Here is a 20,547-nt window from a genome sequence, read left to right as displayed (position 1 = left end):
GAAGAAACCATGCACCCGCATTCGTGAGCATGGTGAAATCGTCACTCGGATGGCCGCGCGCGAACACACTGGCGGGGGTTGCCCAGCCGCCCATCCCTCCACCCATCCGTCAACGTCGCCCTGGGAGGCCCGGGCCACTCATTAACGCCGCGCAAACGAAGCGGGCCGATGCGCTCAAGCGCGCACGCGCACTGCTCGCGGAGGCCGCGCACGTCACATGCGGCCCCGAACCGTTGCGCAGCGGCTAAGCAACGGGCTGCGGCTGCGTAGAAGTGCTTGCGCTTTTACCAATACCAATAGGCATTACTTACCGAGAACGACGACCGTCAAGCGAACATCACCAAATATATAATCGCGCGCAGAGGGCTAGGAATAACGGCAGGCAATGTAAATGTATAGAGCACTGAGTAGCTGTACATATTGCACGCACCATACCTCGTCGCGCAATCCTGATTCTCCTTGTCCATGCTGAGGGTCTCTCTTTTTTTCTCTCTCAGGTTCGTTCCGGCGGCATCGCCAGACTTCTCGCGCGCGCATGCTCGTCCGTGCCCCCAGAACCCAGAGGCAGGCTAGGCTATAGCCGCATACGAGGCGTGTTCAGGAAGCGTTGAAGTCGCTACCGGACGAAACGCTTATACGTCTGCTCCAAGAGAAACGACAGAAAAGTCATTGTTCTTGCGGAGAAGAGCCAATGGAACAAAAATGTTGAACGCAAACAGCCCCCTTAATTGTGACACTACCGTTTGCACGTCACTGCCACCGAACCGCTATGTAAAGCTATTCACGCACACACCTAAGGTTACGCGAATGACGTGCTTAGGAGAAAGAAAGAAAGAAAGAAAGAAAGAAAGAAAGAAAGAAAGTGAGAGGCAGAGAGGTTGACAACATTGCACCTGGCTTGCGATCCCACATATTGATGGAAAGACATAGGCTCCGAGTAATGAATACCTTCTTCAGGAAGCACAGTGGTACACGTTAAAGAACCCCAGGTGGTCCAAATTTCCAGTGTCCACCACTACAACGTGCCTTATAATCAGATTGTGGGCTTGGCACGTAAAACCTCGTATTTATTTTTCTTTAGGAAGCGCAGTAACAGGAAGTGGACCTAGAAAATCCCCAAGGGAGAAACAAGAAATCAACTATATTTCGTAGATACCAGTATAGTGCAGGAAATAGAAGTGTTAGGTAGGGTAAATGGCAGTGACCAAAGATTAGTGAGGTCTAGGATTTCTCTCAACTTGAAGAGAGAAAAAGCAAAATTAGTCAGGAAACAGGCCAACCTAGACGCAGTAAGGGTAAAAGCAGACGAATTTAGGCTGGTTCACGCAAAGAATTACGCAGCTTTAGAACAGAGAGATCAAGATGACATAGAGGTAGGGAACTAAACCAACAACACTGGCTTCAGAAGCAGCCATTGAAATGACAGGTAAGGCATCAAGGCAGCCAGTAGGCGAGCTCTCCCAAGTAACAAAGAACCTAATAAAGACCTTCGGTTTGCAGATGACATTGTCCTGCTCAGCAACACTGGGGACTCTGAGAGAGAGAGAAAACATTTATTTCAACCATCGGGGTCATTGCTCTTGAGGTTGACGGGGTGGTGTCCTCATTCCAGGACTCCACTGGCCATAGCTGCTCGACGAACTTGCCGGACGAGCGCTTCTTGGCCCGCCAGGGTATCGCCGGTCCGCTGTACCTCCCACCGCTCAAATGACGTGCTAGGCTTCTTAAAGGGTTGTGGTTCACCCCTGCACCCCCATGATATGTGGAAGAGTGTGGGACGTGCGGGGCTGCACCAAGGGCAGATGCAGCAATATGTTAGTGGGTACATTTTGCTGTATCTGTGTAGGTATAAGAATATGTTTGGAAAAATCTGAGAGCTACTGCATCTTCAGAGCTGAGCTTTTTGTGAGAAGGGGGAGGGGGGGATAAATCACGCGGTTTAGCCGCTGGATCTCGAGGCGTTCGCTGTAATTGGATGGCAGGGGCACGAAGGTAAAGAGTGGGGATTGGTAGGACGATTGGTTTTGCCCCACTCGGCTGGTTAGAGCGAGTGCTAACAAATGATTGAGGATCTTAACCGAAACAGAGTGGGGTTGAATACTGATATGCAAAAGACAAAGATAATGTTGAATAGCCTGGCAAGGGAACAAGAGTTCAAGATCGCCAATCAGTCTCGATAGTCTGCGCAGAAGTACGTTTATCTAGGTCAATTACTCAGAAGGGACCGTCATCATGAGAAGTAAATTTACAGAATCATAAAAATGGCTTCCAGGGCATCCGGCAGGCATTGATAAATGCTGATCGGGAGCTTACCACTATGGTTAAAACAAAAGTCTACAAGCATTGCATTATGCCGGTGCTAACATGTGCGGCAGAAACTTGGAGGTTAACAAAAAAGCTCGAGAACAAGTTAAGAACCACGCAAAGAGCGATGAAAAGAAAAATGTCAAGCGTAACGTCAAGAGACAGGAAGAGAGCGGTGTGGATCAGAAAGAAAACGGGGATAGTCGATATTCTAGTAGTCATTAGGCGGGGAAAAAATGGAACTGGGCATGCCATGTAACGCGTAGGGTAGATAACCGGTGGGCCATTAGAGTTACAGAATGGGTGCCAAAGGAAGGGAAGCGCAGTCGAGGACGACAGAAAACGAGGTGGGGCGATTAAATTAGTAAATCTGCACTGGCAAGTTCTGAACGAGCTATAGATATATATAGCGCAAGACAGGGGTGAGTGAAGGCCGCAGGGAGAAGCCTTCGTCCTGCAGTGGACACAAGAATAGGCCGATGATGGTGACACTGGGGGAGGGGAAAGCCGGCAGAAATTTAATTTTGGGAATGGGCAGCAGCAGCAATGACATGCATTACACGATCACCCAAAAGCGGTTCGCGCAAGTAACGCGAGCCATAAGAGATGCGCGGCCGACGTCGCAGACGACTTCTGTCAAGGAAAAAAAAAAAATGCCCACCGACGCAATTTAACGCCTTTTCCCCTCATCAACCAGGCCGCGAAACGAAGCGCAATGCATGCACAAAGGGAGAAAACGGAGAAACACGTATGCAATACCAAAAGGTGGCGTTCATTCGTGGCACGCGCTTCACGTTCCCTGCCGGATAAGCCTAACTTTCACAGCAGAAACGTTGATGCCCGCCACGATTCCGCGCATACCGCCCCGCGCACAACACTGCGCGGTCGTTCGCCTCCGCCCGGGTCCGCGAGCCACGACGGCACGCGTCACAAGCCGACAGCGCAGTTATTGCGCGCCCGGCTCGGCGGCTCCTCCGCGATATGAGCGAGCGCCTCCCGACAATTGCGGCGCTTATATGGCATTCCTCGCGGCTGCGTGTCAGCGCTTTCCTAAAGACGAATATTTTCTCACAATGCTCGCAGCCGACGAGGTTCTTCAGCAATGAAATACCGAGAGGAGATAGCGTTGAGGGTATTGCACATACCTCATTTCCACAGGACACTAATTTCGCTCGATACACAGCACGAAAGGAACGGCGTTCTTTCGGTCAGCAGGCGTTAGAACCGGCAAAAAGCGTCGTAGAAAGTTATAACAGCCTGCCTTCACGTGGCAATATTCTTTGTTCTTAAGCCCGCTTCCCGGCAGCGTTCTTGTTTCGACATTGGCGTCAGAGAAGATTAGATAAAAGCCCGGTTCACCGTAGGGATTGGAAGATGTAAGTTTTGTACCTGCGATGACGTCGCGTGAGACTTCATCGCTAGAAGGCGTGTCAGGCGCTCCACGTGAATAATGAATAAGCGCGCGATTGCTTAGCTGTGGTAAAGCGAGCTTTTAGGATGACAGAAATAATGGCTCAAAGAAAACAAAAAACGCAACGTGCGAAAAGGATATCAATTTTGCCTCCAAGTTACAGGCGCTTTTCGAGGGGGGGCGCCATGCTGGGCGCAATCTCTTCACGCGGTCGCAACTCCTGGCGACATCGTCGCCACCAGAAAATCGCGCCGCGCGTATATACCTAATGCTGTCGCATGCGCTCTGTTGCTACGACTCGGGAAAATGCCGGAAGCATACAGGTCTTTTTCCTACAGGCTACATCTCTTGCGACATTGTGCTTCTATTCAGATTGTAGCCTTTCAGGAGTCAGAAAAAAAAGAAAAGATTACCCGTACGCGCTCGACACAATTCCCGGAACTGTACGAACACGAAGGAACCATACAACAACTGGCTCCCGCCCGGGCTAAGGGACGCCAAGCCGCAGCACGCAAGCCGCAAGGAAGGAGGAAAAGAAAGAGAGAAAGAAGAAAAGAAACGGTGTCGAAGAACAAGAGGCCGCAGCACGGGCTAGCGGTTTCGCCAAAAAGGGACATCGCCGCGGAGCGCAACGGCGCGCGCCTTGTGTGTGCGAACCGTAAGTCGACGGCCCCGCGCCGAGTCGCGCACGAGGGCACTCGCCGATGGCCGCGCTCAAAGCAAACACTGTCGCACGCAGCGGCGACAATGTTTGCTTCGCTGCGTTCCTGCGGCCACGCACTGCGACACGCGCAGCCCACGGTTCCATCGAGGAAACAACGAAACCGCACGGGCTAAAGAAAAAAAAAAACGAAAAAAAGAGGGGGGGAAGGGGGGGGGGGGTCTTCTCTAGCGGCCTTTGGCTTCGTCGCGCAACGACACGGTCACCACAGAACTGGACGACGAGTTCGCTGGAGCGCACCGAGGAAAAAGAAAGACCGCCGGCGCGCCGGTTTCCCTCGGTTTCCGCGCGGACTTTTTCGAAGCAAGGAGCGGCGACTCCCACTCGGAGACAGCGCGCCCAGTCTAGCCGCATGGGAAGCCAAGCCGAGCGAGCCAACGCGGGTTCCGGTTCCAGAGTCGCAGTCGCGCCTTTGTATCGCACAAACGGCTCTCCTGCATACCGCCTTTGCGCGGTTGGGGGCACGCGCGTAGCGGCGCGTCCGCCATGCCGTACACGCCGATCGGCGCCAACTGTGCTGGAGGGCTCGTGACGTGTCAATTGTGCCCGCGCAGCATGGCGCGGGCGCGCAACGAGGAAAAAGGAAACGGCGAGAGAGGAAGACGAGAGCCCCGAGAGAAAGCGAGCGAGCGGCCCGTAAGCGCGGAGACAAGACCGCGGAGGAAGGCACGGTTGAAAGCGATCGCTAAACACGGGGACAAAAGTGGGATTCCAGGTTAGGTGACACACCCCGCCACCACGAGCATTGTGCCACTCGCATTTCCCTCCTCCACACGGGGGGCGGGTGCTCCGAGTAAAGACATTCGAGCACGGCAGACACGCCTCGGGACGAATGTACGAAACGCCCGATATAGAGGCGGGAAAGATATAAGATAAACAGAGATTAGATTGTGGGGTTTTAAGTGCCAAAACCACAATCTGATTATGAGGCACTCCGCATAGCGGAGGACTCCGGATTAATTTTGACCACCCGAGGTTTCTTGAGCGCGCACCTAAATCTAAGTACGCAAGTGTTTCTTGCATTTCGACCCCCATCGAAATGGTGGCCCGGATTTCAACCCGCCAACATGTGCTCAGCAGGGCAACATTAAGCAACCGCGGCGCGGCGGGTAATATATACAAACAGAATGTACACACAAAGGCGTGGGAGAAAAGTGGGCAGTGGACCAAGTCAAATCTTTGTTGAGCGAGAAATTTCACATTGTAAGAGAATCGGACTGCGATTCGTCGACTGGAATTATATTGATTATGGTCTTCATCGCGTTAATTAAAGCTGAAGTTGCGAAGTGCACCATCGTGGCGCGGGGGGGGGGGGGGGGGGGGGGCTCCAGAACTATTCTGATACCCATATGTTCTTCATAACGTGTGCTCAAAGAACAAAAGCAGACGAGTGTTTTCGCATTCCACCACAGTCGGAACGCTGCTGCCGCGAGCGGCAATCGAACCTGCGACCTACCAGCGCTATAAGGCCAGCCACAGAGCCACCATGACGGGTGTCTCGTAAAATGAATACTGGAGTACAACGTGCTAAAAGCTCTCCCTTTCTTATTTTTTTTTCTTTACGTGTCGCCCAACCAAGTGGGAGAAAAAAACGGCTGCACGCGACGCAGGATAGCGGAATAAGGTACATCCATTATTAGAGTTGTCGGACGATCTCGCCGCTGCCACCATTTGTAAGGGTTGAAGGTCGTAGAAAGGAACTTGGGAGGAACTAGGCGTACAGGGTTTATTTACAGTATTTACATTTTAAACAAGAGATACATCGACAGTCTAGCGTGGCTCCCAAATGGAGCACGCAAGACGAAGCATACAGCAAACGAGCACACAACTCAGGAGCACACTGACGAGCACGAGCACACTCTAGCAGCGACAAACAGCCGCTTATAAACACTCCGTGCTCCCTAGATCCCTAGGTGAGGGAAACGTTCGAGTCACCGTAGCCGGCCCGCCTTTGAGGGAAGGTGGGAGGGGATTTACACAAACACATTTCGCACAGGTTTCAATGCCCCCTCCGAGGTGAGACGGCCCCCGCAGAACTCGGGGCTTACGTCTTGAAATGCGTGTCTTATTCCCCAAGCTGACCCCCGCAGCGTGGCCGCTGGTTGTCCATTGTCTAGCGTCTCTAAATTCCAGAGCTATCTTTCTCCTGTCGTCGCCACGAGTGTCAGACGAGTGTCAGCAGACTGTGACGAATCCTGGGGCCCACGTACCGCAATGCACCCTTTTGTTAGGGAAGCTCTTCTTGCTGCAGAGATACCATGAAGACCCGGCAAATCAACCAACAATACACGGGGCGCCGAACATGGCCAGCCCTGCTGCCGTCGCCGATTCTCCGAACGAGGCGCATGGTGGATTAAGGAAGTTCATGGTCGGTTAGCGCAGTCGTCCTCACTGGTTCTCTGAAGGGCGCCACAACCGGGCATCGATTGGAGCACCTGCAGCGGGCTGACATAGTTTTGCAGAGCACTACCCCTGCAGGCCGATCCTAACACCATGCGGATATATATATATATATATATATATATATATATATATATATACACACGCGTCATAGGTGTCCCGGCTATCATGCATCACGTCCTTACGAAGAAACTTCGGGCCGCCCTACGCGAAAATAACCAGATTCAAAGTCGAGCATAGAGCAGCCGCCAATAATTTTTTGTTGATGCCATTTATTTTAATAATTAAGTGCGATTAGCATTTCTTTCATTTCTGCTCTGAATGTCGCGCTGTCTATGACGAAATTGTAGGAAATAGAAAAAGAAAAGAAAAACCTGGCATTTTTTTAGCCAGGTATTTTTTGCCCGCTCATGTGTTCCACCTGACAGCCCACGAACAATAAAAATATATGCCGTGACAAACCGTCCGCCCGCATCACAAAGCAGCGCCCTCAAACATGCTCTATAGCGCTTATTGCCAGAGCTGGCTGTTTAACTGGCTCACCCCATAGACTTTTCAGCAATATTTACTAGAGGGAACTAGCTCTGGCGCTGCCATTGTTCAGCCGCCATGGGAATGATGGGTAGCACATGAATTTTAATGATCTTCGTTCTTGGGGCTACGGACGTATTTCTGGTAGGCTCTGTTTATTACGCTTTATCTGGGCCTAAAGCGGCCTGAATCTTAAAGCAATTTATTATTTTTTTTGATACCGAAGGAAATGACTCTGTAAGCACCCATAACCACTGCTAACTGCAGTGGTTCCGCTTGTACAGGCATCCGTGGCATAATGGTTTCGGTATCGGGCTCATTTGCCCAAAGGTGCTGTGTTCGAATCCTGCCGTCGGAGAATTTTAATAATGCTTACTAAAGTTATTCATAACGCAGTGCTCTCTTAAAAACGATCACTCTGCAAAGTCACGAAGCCATCTAAAGCCAGAAGGACGAACTTTAAACAAATCCGTGCACTACCCATAATTCCCACGCTGGCTGAACTTGCCCTCCTCGCAGCTGCCCTAGACACTAGCGCCGCAGTTCGCTCCAGTAATTATTGCATGCGAGTCTAAGGCGCGCCCGGCCTGCACGCCATGGCGCGGCGCCTTGGTGGTGATAAGCAAATAGTGCCGGTAATTGATGGTCGATGCGTCGTGCAAAGAGTGCGCTGCTTTTTGATTCGGGCGGACGGATAGTCACGCGATGTTTTTTTTTTCATTTTTCGCGCGCTTACTTTATGCCGGAAAAAATAAACGGGCAAAAGGTAGACGCATCAAGAAATACCAGTTTTAAGATTCTATAAATTTTAACTAATTCTTGAACAGTGCGCCATTCAAAGCAGTAACTGAAAAAATAGCTCATTGCAATTAATTAATTTAATGGCATCAACCAAAAATATTACTGGCGGCTGCTCTACCTGGCTGTGAACAATGTGTACTCGGTTATCTACTCGTAAAAAAAATTGCCCGTGTGCTTTAAAACACGATGCACGATAACTGAGACACTCCGTTTATACTGCTGTACAATGCAAACCTGCTTGCGTAAGCGAAGATAAGGCAAGACACATTGCGAGGCAGCAAGAAACGATTCAAAGGAACAATCGCAGTAACAAAAAAAAAAAGGTAGACCTATGTACACCGGAAACAAGGAAGCCCCCACCGAAACGGCACCTTCCGCGTCCGCTCCTCCCGCCGTGGACATTAGTTCACGCCGCCGCGGCTGCGCAAATCGGGCGCACATCAGCTCTCGGGGAAGGGAAGGGGGGAGGGGGGGGGGGGGCAGCATCGCGAACGGCCGCTCGTTAAGGGATGGGCCGGAATCGCGAATCGATTGTCTCAGCAGAAGCAGCACCCTCGCAGATGACCCAGATGTCTGCCCTGCACGGGCGGTGGGATGCGCGTCGCCGATTGGGCGCCGCCATAAGAAATTACCTTCGTTGTAGTCGTCAAACCCCGACGAGATAAACGGACGCACCGAGCGAAAGCAACAGCGCATGCACTCGCCTCGCGGCTCCCCATCGCTTACTCAGTTATGTATGCAATCTTAACTGCATCGAGGAGATCCCGATTCCAGTTGCTTTGTTTCGCAATCATCCCTGAACTGTTCGCTCGCCTTGCACCATACAACGAAAGGTTCCCGACGGCAATTCGGACGATCCGCACGACGCTCGGGCCACGAAACCTGTAGCGTACATAAAGAGCTCCCCATAATACAGTCACCTGTGACTACGCAAGTCATCGCAAGCCTAAGGTGATTGACAATCTACGAAAACAGCGCGCTGCCAAAGCCATCTAGAAAAAAAGAAATGCTACGTCAGTTGTACGGTATCCCGACAAGCTTGCAGATCACTTAATTATTTTTAAAAGGGGGCGGAGGGGGGGGGGGGTTAGGATAGCAGAAAAGCCGAATCCTCTATTAATATCCCAAAGAGAAAGTGATGGAATAGTGAATACACCATCCATCACTTCTATTTCATTGGCGTTAGCACAGTCGATCGCAAGGAGCGAAAGAAATCCGATTAACACCAAAATCTGGCCAAGCACCGAAACAACAGATAGTCCCTCAACATGCGCACGCTCTCACGTTGTTACGAAGGGAACAATATCACGAACCAATATCCGATTTCAAGTTCCGGTGAAGTGCGTCATCTGGTCGAGGAAAGGGAACCGCAGGAAAGACGACGGAAGCTCCGCTGCGTCTGCCCAGCACAGGGGAGCCGCGTAGGCCGGCGGCGTTCAACAATTACCCCTGCGACATTTTGCCACCGTCTTCCCAGACTGACGCGCGCGCGCCCTCTTCCTTCCAGCGTACACACCGGATGATGCGAACAAACCAGTCGCGAGAAGCTCCGCGGTCGCACCGCTCTTGCCGCGATGGAGCGTGCCTCGGCTGCCGGCCCGATGCGAGGTTCGGCGGGCCACTGGGCGAGCTGTACGTAAGCGCCGGAGGAGCAGCCAGCGCACTCGTGCGCTCGTTACACGCAGCACACACACACACACTCCGGGCAGCGCGGTTACGGAGCCAGCGCGCGCACGCAATCGGACCGTGCGAATCTGGCCGCGCCACAGAGATAGCAGCACGCCGCCCTGGCCGCGAACGCAGGAGGAGACCAGCGTCGCGGGGCGAGGCAAATTAGCCGGGCGCACTGCATCGGGCCGTGCCGCCACCCCGAGCGGGCGCTGCGGCCACTTCCGCGTCGGAAGTGAGCGGCCCCGGCGATTGAGCGATGGCGAGGCGTGTATACATGGGAGCGGGGCGACGGGCGTCTCTTACTTACCCGCAGGAGTACATATAACAACGTCTTCTCGACGCGGAGATGACGGCGCCAGGCCCGAAAGCTCGCGCCCAGCCGTGATATAACGGGCCTAGCGGGCCGTTAAACCGCCGTTGTGGCTTGGCGGACATGTCGTTGCGCTGCCATAAGCACGAGGACGCGGGCTCGATTGCCGACCGCGGCGGACGCATTTCGATGGGGGCGAAATGAAATGAAAAAAAAAAAAAAATATCTCCTATGCGTTGCACTACAGATGCACGGTAAAGAACCCCGGGTGGTTAAAACTGTTCCGGATCCCTGCCCCCTACACGGAGTGACTCATCTAATCGGGACATTGTTTTGACAACTCCAGGTAAATGAGCAGGGACTCTTACTGCGTTCAGTGGAGCGGAAACGTCGGCCCAGTGGCTGTCGCTGCTCACGAAGCTTTCAGAGCTGGCCGACTCGCGAGAACCAAACGAGAAGCGCGGGTCTCCGCGCGAATACAGGCACAGCGCGCACAGCGTGTAGCGGCGGTTACACGCACGAAGTCGGCCGCGATCCCGGGGTTCGGCGGCAGAGGAAGACAATGCGCCTCTTAACAAAGGTTTAGCCAAGAACAAAACTGCGCATATTCTAAAACATCGGAAAGTTTCCACGGTGCATGATTTTATAGATCGCCATCGAACCGCAAATTAACCGATTACGCCAATAGCCTTAATTATGTCGATGCTCACGCTCACGTAACTGCTATAATGAAGGTGAACGGCAACACAAATTCACTTTTTTTTTTTTTTTTGATGCACGCGCTGTCGAGCTTTGGCCAGTTCAAGAGAGAGGAGAAAAAAAAAGGCAGAGAGGTTAGCCAGAATTACATCTCCGGTTTGCTACTCTGCACGTAGGTTGGTGAAAAGAGGAGGAAAGAGAGACAAAATGGCAGAAAAAAAAAAAAAAGAAAACCGCTACAATGCTTTAACAGCCTTCTCATAAGATATATAGTCGCGTCTACGTTGGTGGATTGTCTCTTCTGACAAAGGTAGGTTGTCCAACTTGCTGAGCACAGCAGTTAGCGTCTCTGAGCACAATACTGCGGACACTGGCACAAAAGATGGCTGACGGTTTCCTCTTCACCGCAGCGGTTACAAGCTGCGGTTGCAGAGAGTAGGCAGAGAACTTTACAAAAAAAAAAAAAAGATAGAAGATCGCGTTTGCTTTCAGCTTAGCTGACTGACCAAATCATGTTCCACAAAAAAGTGAACGGGTTCGTTATAAAGAAAACTATTTTACGATGACCGCTGACCCGATACGATCTCACGTCACGGGCAGTTTGCGAACGAACGACTGTGACCGATGGCGCACATTATCCGGCCTGCAGATGCACCCGTGTTGTTGCAAGTAAATGAATTAAATCTTAATTTCAGTTCAGTTTATCGCCACGGGTCCCTTCGAAACTCCGCGGCACGGTGCCTACAGAGTCGAAATCCAGTCTTACCCAATCCAGTGCACGTACACGCAATGAGCAAGCACTCGCCAAAGTCGCAGTGTCACGTAAGTAAATAAATCATATTAAGCAGGCTTTAAGTTTTTTCGGACACCTCCGTTGATTACAGAATAGAGACTTGTGGCATACCGCCCCACCTATATTATGAACTCCGCCACCATTGTTCGCATCAGATGTTCAGCTATTTCCGCGCACGTATATAGATGCACGGACGACCACAGGCCTCGCGGAGCATGGGTTGTGCACGCTGAAGCACGGTACAAGTCCACACGCGCACATCCAAATACATATGACAGTCCGTGCGCGACAGATTATCGTCACGTGCGGGCTGAACTTGACCGCGCGCAAAGAACACGCCGTAACGGTGAACAGAAATTGGAGCAAAAAAATGTAGATGACAAGGAGTAAATGGTTACTGAAATGACACGAGGTATATACGCAGATCAAGAGCAGAAATTTGCGAATTTTTGGCATGGGACATCTCGAACAGTTACGTGGGCTTTCTCGTCTCGGGATCCATCATGCATCACGTATAGGCGCGTTCCTCGATTAGAAGAAATAGTGATATCACAGATTAACTGTGACAAACTTGTACTTCTACACTGTGGACGTCAACTGGCTCATGACTCATTTTTATTATTGGCAACTGCGCGAGAAAATGGAACGGAGATGGGCAGAAGAACGGCAACAACAAGGCGATAAATGATGGATTGGCTAAATATCTGACCGAGTATTCGATCGATTGAACGAGTGATTGAGTTAATTGTTGCCACCTTTTTGTTGGCGGCTTGCAAGAACACTTGACCGTTACATGAGCAGACGGCAGCGACATAAGATACCGAAAATTCATTAAAAGAAGAAAAGAATGACCTGGCCCTGCGACTGTTGCTCTAACGCCGCGATTTTATTGCACAGGATATCGTAGTTCCCTTCAGTAACCTATTTGGTCTCGACGCATCTGCAACATCGGCGAAGAAAACTATGCGAACTTACAGCGGCACACGAGCCAGCAGGCATCAGGCGAAGTCCTCGACCCAATCGACGGAACTCGAGAAGACGCAGCTGCTAGACCTTATACGCGTCCCGAATCAACGTCAATGCAGCTCGTTTGGATGAAATGGCTCCGATTGCTTTCGCCAAGTCAACCGCACGAGTCGTCGGCCGAGCCGAGCCGCCACTCTGCCTTGAAACGGCGGTAAATGGGTCACCGCTAGTCGCGACGTCGCCTTACAGATTTGTAGGGGGCGCGGCGAATGGAGCCGGAAGCTGTCACCGTTCCTCGAAGCGGGCCTGCGGCTCACAGCGGACGTCGGTCGGGCAACTCGTGGCAGATATCACACGCAAGGACGATGTGAAGTCTCCTCTGGTTCATAGCCAGTGTTGCGCAAGCACCTTCACTCGGTGATAACTTCAGAATTCTGCACAAGCACCAGCTACGAAACCGCACTGCACCTGACTTCTCTGTCTCCGCGCTCCAAAACCTATGAGACGCCAATGTTAGAAGATGTTCCCCTCTGCCGTGGCGGCATGTAAATGAGCTACTGTGATTGACTGGCGCATGCGTACAAGTTCTCTGGTTTGGACACTGACACCGCATTCCTAAAGGTTGCCGCCATCGACTACAGGTGGTTTCCAAGGCGTTGACAAATATACGCTCACACTTTCGGGGCATCAGTGTCCTGCGTCGGCCTGTATTTCCGGCCCTTCCATAAGGTCACTCCCCTCAATAGGAGGGACTGTAATTCCTTATCAATCTAACACGTACGCTCTGTTAGTGGCCATACGTGCAAGCGTATATATTCTAACGTCTCAACACCCCAAAGGCGTTTGGACGTTTGCCACGAGGCAAACCCTCACCCATCCATCAGCGACGTCAACACAGTGTGGACACCGACTGTTTACGGGTCCACAAAAGGCCAATAACCCCACCACTACCCGACAGCCTGAACTAATGATGAGGGGAGCGGGAGCCAACATCAAATGCTACCGAAGAACGACGGCGACCTTGGATTCGCAGCTTGCTATCCTGCAGCATATTCCATATCATCGGGCTTCGAGGCGGGGTTACTGCGGAGCGTTGCGTTAGCATGGGCGTGGTATCGCAACGGATTCGACGATTGTGATTTGCTGCTAGACAGCCTTCAGATTCCCTAGTCGACTCGCCTAAGGAAGAGGAATGTATTAAGAGTGGAGACTTTTAGTGCAGTTGGGCAGAGGGTCTTGATGTGAACTCGGACGTCTAACTTGCTCCTGCATGGAGTGGGCTTCCGTCACTGGAGCCGAGTAACTATGCCAATAAACAATTTTTTCCTTCGTTCCTACTACCGGACGTATTCGTCGATGAGGTTGGTGTATTCCCTGTCCTAACGCCACCCTAAACCACAACAATATACGCAAAAGAAGCCTTGGATGAACAAGAAACTTCCTCAGAGTGCACCTGGTGTAACGCAAAAAACACATCATTTTTCTTTTTCTACGCACCGCAGAACGTACAAAAGATGTGCATTCGTGCAATTTTTTGGCGATAATGCCCCAACAGCAAATTGCACCGTTCCGGCTGATGCCGGAGTTCGTCTGCAGGTTTATGGGCACGAGACCTGCGAAGCCGCTTGTTCTGCGCCTCATGCAGTATCCACCCGAACACACGGGCTCTGCCGGCGTAACACACGCCTGTCGATCGGCCTCCGCCAGCGGGGAACAAATAGGCGCACTTATCGGCGCCGCTTCTCTCCAGCAGCCGCGGCACAAGGCTTTGCGCGTACGGTCGTAGCCGACGCGCAACGTGAAGAACAACGCTGCCGCCGGTGGCAGATCGACTCGGAGGGACTGCCCTCGCTTTCCGGGCCTTTATCGGTTCGCCCTCCCACCGGCTTCGCAAAGAAGAAGTCTTCGAAAGACGATCCCGGCGGGCGGCAATCTCTCCGCGGGCGATAAGCCCGGGCGCCTTTGTATACCGACGACTGCGCAATACGGTGTGTGTGCGTGCGTGTGTTTATACCCGAAGAAAGCGGCATCGCAACCGCCATCTGGGCCGCGGTCGTTAAGCGCGTACGAGTGCAGCCAGGCAGCGTCCGTGAAAGGAGCCTTAAGAACCTCGCATTGTTGCCGTTACTGCGGTTGTTGCGGCTTCTGTGCTCTTGTCTCGGTCGGTATCTGGTTTCTATTCAGAAAAGCGAAAGATTACTTTGTCGTAAACCCGCCCGCATGTTCTCGAGGATATCTCGCCCAACAGATGGATGCGTTAGGCTATACAAATAACGGAAGAGAAAAGGGCCGATATGTAGGCTCTGCGAGGCAGCGCAGTCGCTTGGTATATTCGTGACGGATCAGTTATATAGATGTGTGGCCTGCATAGGAATAAACGCGTTATATGCCGTTAGGCTGTGTCGACGAGCATTCCACGTGCTTCCGTTCCATACGACAAGATATAGTTGGGAACAAACGAAGCAGCCTCTGCAAACGCGACCTTCGACCCACGCGTAGGCGTTAGATTTCAGAGCAGACAACAAAGCTGAACTCGTTTTACTGTAGGCGCTTACACTGGTACAGCAACGGAAAGGAAGAAACAAAGAGAAATGCCTCACGGCGGCCGCAACAGCGAGCGAAGGACAGGGAAAATTAATTAAAGTTAAATTATGGGGTTTTACGTGCCAAAACCACTATCTGATTATGAAGCACGCCGTAGCGGAGGGACTCCGGAAATTTGGACGACCTTGGGTTCTCTAACGTGCATCTAAATAAAATCTAAGTACACGAGTGTTTTCGCATTTCGCCTCCATCGAAATCAGGCCGCCGTGTCGGGGTTCGATCCCGCGACCTCGTGCTTAGCCGCCCAACAACATGCATAGCCACTAAGCAACAACGCGGGTTGGAAAATGAACATATAGTGCATTGCATTGATGTACCATATATAGCACGTCGAGAAGCTGCGTTACTGCAGGCGCGGCATGCGCCGAACGAGAAATCGACAACGGTGACAATGCGGTAGAAAACGATCACCGATAAAAAGGGAAACGATGTCCTCGTGATATAATGTGGTGCGCTGACGCCATCGAGGCTGTGTCATGTTCGGGCACAAACTAGCACGGTGCGACGTTTTAAAAGGAAACGCATAGTGGTCGCCCTCTGAGTTGTGCGAGGGGAAGGGGATAATGAGAGATAGAGAGAGAGAGAGAACATGTACAGAGGAAGATGTGGAGGTTAACAGGAGTGGCCTCACATTCACGGCCCTATACATGGGGAAAGGGGAAGAAAGGAATGCTTTTTAAACAGATATGTGTGTGAGAGAGAGAGAGAGAGAGAGAGAGAGAGAGAGAGAGAGAGAGAGAGAGAGAGAGAGAGAGAGAGAGAGAGAGAGAGAGGGGGGTTAGAAGTTTCCTGAACGCATCCGCGCACAATGAAAATGTTACGCAGTCAAAGGCCATTATAAACAGGCAAGTAGTAGGTCCTTAAACATGCAACGGCGCCTTCAGAGCCAGGTGCGCCTATGAACGGCGAGGTTGTGTCGTCTTCCGGTATCATGATTGTAGTAAAAGTGTTTGAAATCCCAATCCCGAGAGGTCCAGCATCACTGAAGCCATGGAGTTGTCGCCCAGAAACGAAAACAAACGTCTGCTGCATAGCGCGCCTTCCCTGCAAAGGACAGCTAATCATGGCGCGTCGACACAGCGTCGATCACATACAGGTCAGGAGAGACCAAACAGAGCGCAGCGACAGCATTAAGTGCTCCGGAGAATGGCTAAAAAATCCATTAAGCTTTCGCGCGCAGGAACATGAGGAGAGAGGGAGTGGGAGGTTAGCCAGATTAAGTGTCCGGTTGGCTACTCTGCACGGGGAGACAGAAAAGATAAGATGACAGCTTGTAAAGCTGACTTAACTGCCGTGACCCAACTATATCGGCGCACGTTAATCGATTCTTACACAGCAAAGGCACGTCCGCATACGAAAGCGAAACAATGGCCGCAACAAACATCTGTTATCCAGGGAAAGAAAAAGAAAACCGTACCCAGTTTTCATGTGTTCGCGACGCTTTAAAGAACAAGAAAAAGGAAAGACAAGTTCCGTACGCAATAAGCAGAGAAAGCTCGCTTGAAACCTGTTTGCTGCAATGTAGTCCGTATCCAAAACTGTCGCAGCAAGTATGCAAATTACACTATCCGGATCTCGCAGGGCACCATTCCCCTCGATCGCCAGCATGATAATATGGAAACTTTCTCGCCTTAAACTGGAACGCGCGAGATATGTGCGATCAACTCTAAAGCAGCAATGCAGTTTTACACATTACAGACCTTTGTGACGATGATGATGATGATGATTGAAGTTCATTGGCGCAAAGGCTAGATGTGGCCAAGGAGCGCGTGTACCGAACATGTGCCTAAAGCGGTGCCACGTGACGCATCACTGAATGAATTTGCGCATCGCCATCGCAATAACGAAAAACTGTGTGCGTGTGTGTGCGTGTGTGTGTGTGCGTGTTGCTACACTTAACGAGCGAGGCTTTAATACAAGCAATTTGATCATTCCTGCCCTCTATGTCTATTGGAATCGACTGTACACTCAAGAGGCTTTGTGAAACGTGCCTCTGCCGCTTTAGGCTAGACTTCCTTTACTCCACTGCAGCCGTGGCATTGCGTTCACAGTTCGCCCGGCCACCGCGGGCGGACTCTACAGCGGTTGTTAAGCCTTTGCTACAGTCGCATGCTGGCGGCGCCATACGCAGCCGATCCAGAACGCAGCCCACACGCTAGTGTTTCCTTTCATAAACGCTTTCTGCGTATACATATTGCACTGTGGCTCAACCACGCTTGCAAAACACGGCGGTGAGAGAGAGAGATAAAGGGGAGGCGGAAAATTATACAAAAGCGCTGCTAAAAACGGGTTCTCGGAAACGTTAGGATGTTAGTTACTGCAGTTAGTATCAATGTACTTTGACCCTCAGCTACTGGCGCACAGTAATTAAGCGACAGGGTTACCAGCCTCATTTACGTTCCAGCATTTGCACACCCATTTGCACCATGGTGACCTCGAGCTGGACGCTCATGCATTTGCATACGCAAAGGTCGCGGCTAGCAAGCCCGTAAGTGGAAGGCAGTGACGTCTGCGGAAAATTAATCGAAATCCGAGGCAAACCAAGAGAGAAAATAAAACAAATAATTTTAGAAAGATACCTCCAGAAGAAACGCTCACGGCCTCTCTAATAACAGCGACATCACGTTTCGTCAGGAAATGCGAAACAGGAAAACAGTTTATCATAAACGAGCGAGCTCTTGAATACGAAATACGCCTCAAAAGAAGAGAGAGAGAGAAAAGGAAATCTCGAGCGCCGCCTCCGTGCAAGGTCGTCCCCGCCGCTGTTTTGTGCCAGAGGAAGACGTCTTCACGTGACACCCAACAGGCCGCAACAACAATAAAAACACTCGCCCCCTCGAGGGGCACAAACGCCGGGGAACGGCGGCAAAAGCGAGCGGGAGAGTACGCGCGGCCTCGGGCAAGGTCGCGAGTCGAGAGCGGCGGCGACCGTTATATGCACGCACCGCCGCTTGTCGCTGCGGGACGCCGCTACTCGAACGCACCTAGCCCTCGCCGCCCTCCGCGTCGTCTCGGACGAGGGTCTGGCGAGAAGCGGTTTCGCCGGGACAGCGGCCAAGCCTTGGACGGGTGCCAGTAGGAGCCCAACCAAAACTCGCACCTCCTCGCGCCCGCTGGAAAGACAAGCGGGGTCCCGCTGCGGAAGCAAGGGTGCCGCTGCCACATAGCTGATGCGCCACCAGAGAGCGGACGACGGCAACAGAGAGAGAGAGAGAGAGCGAGAGAAGAAGAACGACGGGCCGCGCACTCGCGCGGCCATTAATTTCGCGCGGGTGGCAGAGGCGCACACTCTGCTGCGCGCATCCGCAAACGACGAGTCGCGCGCTGTTACCAACGGAGCCGCCACCTCCACAGCTGTCTTAGATATATGTGCATACGCTCGTTGCGCAGCTGACAAGGCAGGCGGGCAAAGAAGAGAGGGCGTTGCGAAATTTTGAAGAGAGGGGGGAGAGAGAGAGTCGCGCGCGCCACATGATTGATGCAGCTGGCTCTCCTCTTGACAAGTGGGCCACTTCCGCGTCGTCGTCGGACGAAACGCTTCGTTGGAGACGAAGCGGGACGGCCGCCCAGACAAGCCGTTTGTTAATCGCCGCGCGGAGGAAAAAAGTGGAGCGGCGCAGTGGTACGCTATAAGTCATGCGCGCCGCCAAGAATGCATCTGCGCACTTGCGTAGGCAAGGTGAGAAGCGAAGGGTTCGCGCACGGTGTTTTCCTTCTGCTCTCGCGCGTGTCTCGTCGACGTGCCGTGTTTTTTCTACGCCGCGAGGGACAAAGGAATCGCGCGCGGCAGCGCACCGCGATCTTTCACCGATGTGCAGACGCGTCCGGATTCGTAGTTCGATGCATATCTGTAAACACGAGGGGGCAGCTCTGTCGCCGTATTTAGCAACGATCACTCTCATTCGCCACACGTCACCGGCTGGGACACCGCCGCGACACCGCGGACACTAGGCACGATCGCCGATAACAAAAAAAAAAAAAGAAACAAGAAAAAATGGCGCATTCTGCGCGATGTAGACGACTGTCCGCGACAGCATCCAGTATGCACTCGCGCGTACTCACTTTACAGCAGTTCCAAAGAGACGCGGCGCAATAGCGCTGGCGTTCTATATACCAGAGAAACAACAGGAGAACGACCCCGCTTTGTGCATATACCGAATAACACCGTGGGCGATTATAGGCGGCATATCCTTTACGTGCGTAGGCAGGAAACGATGCCATCGTTCTTCCCATCGTCTCGTGCACACAGCGACGAGCAACCTTCGTCTGTCGGAACGTGACAAATGAGATACTTCTCAAGTTCGTTCTGACGAAGCACGAACACATACCGCCTTGTAATAATCATCCACTTAGAACAAGGCGCAGCCACGCGCAGTGTAACCATATATATATATATATATATATATATATATATATATATATATATATATATATATATATATATATATATATATATATATATTCTACGCCCTTGGCGCGAAGCCAGCACGCGCACGAGGGCGTCGCGGCCGAGGCAGCGCACTATCGACTGACCGAGCTTGTACGCTGGCGACGTCGGATTATCGACGAGAAAATACCGTATAAACTGGCACATAAGTCGATCCCTGACCTTGACTTGGCCAAATACAGTGTTCTTGGTCACAATTCGCTAGAGAAACGCTACATTACGGTTTATATGGCATACAAAAAGAAAAGGCTGGGCCGCAGGCCTCAACAGTTCCCACATTACCGCACGAGTCGAGACTCGCACACCTGCTGTCGGGCGCAGAGCTTCTTGCAAGGATCACCAGAAGAAACTTTAGCGCTATATAGAGTCTACGGGAGCTGCCAAGCAGGGCGGTTCGGTCAGCGTGGGAATTATGGTTAGCGTACGAATTGATTGCCTAAAACTCCGTCCTCCACGTTTCAGTCGGTTTTACGAATTTGCTAATTGATCATTTTAGACACAATGTTGCGTCATACATGCGAGAATTCGCAATGACTATGCAAGTCCGCAGAGACTCGTTGTCTTGCACATGTTTGGAAAACTTGTTCAAAGATCTAGAATGACAAAGCTTAATATAAATAATGCCACGCGAATGCCTGCAGCCAAAAGCAGGAAGATTAGACAAATCAACGTACTAAACCATTATTATGGTAGAGCTGAAGGATAGCATCGCCCCAGTTCCGCCTAGTAATTTTCGTAGAAAACTCCATGGTACAGTCACAGCCTCCCAAATCGGGCTGAGCGCGCACAGATCTCAGAGGCCATTATACGGGGCAACCCAGCTAGTTGCGAGTGTCCATAAGAAGGCGGAAGCAGCGCGCGCTGCGCTCTTGCCCTGACCGCTCAATCC

At 51.8% G+C, this 20,547-nt stretch overlaps 1 protein-coding gene across 2 annotated transcripts in view; it reads right to left on the bottom strand.

Moving 5' to 3' along the window:
• ssh (Protein phosphatase Slingshot) overlaps nucleotides 1-20,547 on the bottom strand; it is a 330,763-nt gene that overhangs the window by 163,746 nt on the left and 146,470 nt on the right. The gene's annotated exons all lie outside the window — the stretch shown is intronic.

Source organism: Dermacentor andersoni, chromosome 3 (genome assembly GCF_023375885.2).
Source record: "Dermacentor andersoni chromosome 3, qqDerAnde1_hic_scaffold, whole genome shotgun sequence".
Lineage (NCBI taxonomy): Eukaryota > Metazoa > Arthropoda > Arachnida > Ixodida > Ixodidae > Dermacentor > Dermacentor andersoni.
Note: the sequence above shows the minus strand (reverse complement) of the source record. Positions and strands in the feature narration are given on the sequence as shown.